A 2,500-nucleotide genomic window follows, 5' to 3' on the forward strand; every position below is an offset into this window, starting at 1 on the left:
ATAGCTAAATGGCTTGGTGGGGAGTTTTGTGAAAAAATGAAATTCGTGGTTTTTGAGATGTGAGGGTTGGAATGGCCTCCAAATGCCCCCAAATGAATACCATGAAAGTCTTGGTGCACGAAAGTTTTGAGTTGGTTGGGTTTTGCACATGGGCAAGGTTGGCGGTGCACCACGGCATAGCTAAATGGCTTGGTGGGGAGTTTTGTGAAAAAATGAAATTCGTGGTTTTTGAGATGTGAGGGTTGGAATGGCCTCCAAATGCCCCCAAATGAATACCATGAAAGTCTTGGTGCACGAAAGTTTTGAGTTGGTTGGGTTTTGCACATGGGCAAGGTTGGCGGTGCACCACGGCATATCTAAATGGCTTGGTGGGGAGTTTTGTGAAAAAATGAAATTCGTGGTTTTTGAGTTGTGAAGGTTGGAAAGGCCTCCAAATGCCCCCAAATGAATACCATGAAAGTCTTGGTGCACGAAAGTTTTGAGTTGGTTGGGTTTTGCACATGGCCAAGTTGGTCGGTGCACCACGGCATAGCTAAATGGCTTGGTGGGGAGTTTTGTGAAAAAATGAAATTCGTGGTTTTTGAGATGTGAGGGTTGGAATGGCCTCCAAATGCCCCCAAATGAATACCATGAAAGTCTTGGTGCACGAAAGTTTTGAGTTGGTTGGGTTTTGCACATGGGCAAGGTTGGCGGTGCACCACGGCATAGCTAAATGGCTTGGTGGGGAGTTTTGTGAAAAAATGAAATTCGTGGTTTTTGAGATGTGAGGGTTGGAAAGGCCTCCAAATGCCCCCAAATGAATACCATGAAATTCTTGGTGCACGAAAGTTTTGAGTTCGGAGGGTTTTGCACATGGCCAATGTTGGCGGTGCACCGCGGCATAGCTAGAAGGCTTGGTGGGGAGTTTTGTGAAAAAATGAAATTCGTGGTTTTTGAGATGTGAGGGTTGGAAAGGCCTCCAAATGTCCCCAAATGAATACCATGAAATTCTTGGTGCACGAAAGTTTTGAGTTCGGAGGGTTTTGCACATGGCCAATGTTGGCGGTGCACCGCGGCATAGCTAGAAGGCTTGGTGGGGAGTTTTGTGAAAAAATGAAATTCGTGGTTTTTGAGATGTGAGGGTTGGAAAGGCCTCCAAATGTCCCCAAATGAGTACTGTAAAAGTGTTGGTGCACAAAAGTTTTGAATTGGATGCATTTTGCACTTGGCCAAGTTGGTCGGTGCACCGCGACTAGATAGCTTGGTGCCAAAATTTGTCAAATTTAAGACCTTGGCCAAACTGAATGAAATTTTGTGGGGAGGTTCCTGATATTGTTTAGTGGTGGACTGGAAAAAATGAGGTCGAAATTCGAAGTCTACATGTGCTTTTCTATTTTTCCCGATTTTACACATACCCGGTAAGTAAAAAAAATAAAAAAAATAGTTCCCCTTGGAGAAAAATTATGAAATTTGGTGAGCAAGGAGATACCATTATTCTACGAATTACTGCAAAAAATCGCATCAAAATTCGAAGTGTAGCCCGAGATATGGACTTATGTCTGCTCAAAAAAAGTGTATCTACTTGTACAATTTTGCCTTTTGCATATTAACCTCTTATAGGGGGGGAGTGCTCCTTGAGCCGGCCAGCTCCACACTGGCAGGTTTTAAAGGGAGCTTGATGAGGCCTCCCCCCTCACGTGGTGCGTGCGTTAGCATGTTTATCATGGCACAACTAGCCTCTTCATAGTTGTTGAGCTTTATTAATACCAACACACGGTCGTCACTGATCGTTGGTTAGCTCGGCAGCTAGTCCCTCGGATATTGTGGAAAGTTATTTTCATGCCTAGCGATGCTTGACCATGCGTCACTTGATGTTTCCATTTGCTTGCTTGCCCATGGTAGGTGGGGGGTGGACCGTCTTGTGGTGTGGTGTCTTGCGAACGTGAGGGTGTGTGAGTTGTAATCGAGATGCACTTGCTGGCTGGCTCCATGCCTTGCGTATCGAACGGTCAAGCATGCATCTCTTCCATTTTCACCCGTTGCCTTGGGTGATATTGGTTGATCAGTCCCTGTGTTGCCTACCCACTAGACGGTACTTCTGTGGTTGCTTCGAATTCTATCTTTCCATCACGAAGAGGTGTTGGAGGATCCTAATGTCACGCACGTGTTCCATCTAGTGAAACATCTCAGTGATGCACGTGTTGTGGCTAGTTCTTTTGGATGCGGTGCATTATATGAACTCGGGTTTACTTTAGCGACCCAGTTAACATAATTCGGTTGTGTCCCTTGATTGAGACGTTGTCCTTGAACTTGTTGTGAGCAATATCGTTCTTCCACAACCCGTCGTCTTGAGTGCGATGGAAGGCAAATAAGATGTGCTTTGGCATGTCATGCACGTACTCGATTGCGGGAAGTGTGAGAAAGTGTTGTTGACAACCCGTGGGAAATGGAATGTGGCAAATCGTGATGAGCTCTTCGTGGATCTGCGAAGAAGACGACCTTTGGGCCTGTTGGAAACGAG

The sequence above is a fragment of the Vigna unguiculata genome, unplaced genomic scaffold (assembly GCF_037176805.1).
Source record: "Vigna unguiculata cultivar grain cowpea cultivar isolate G323 ecotype 2 unplaced genomic scaffold, ASM3717680v1 ptg000051l_ERROPOS641538, whole genome shotgun sequence".
Lineage (NCBI taxonomy): Eukaryota > Viridiplantae > Streptophyta > Magnoliopsida > Fabales > Fabaceae > Vigna > Vigna unguiculata.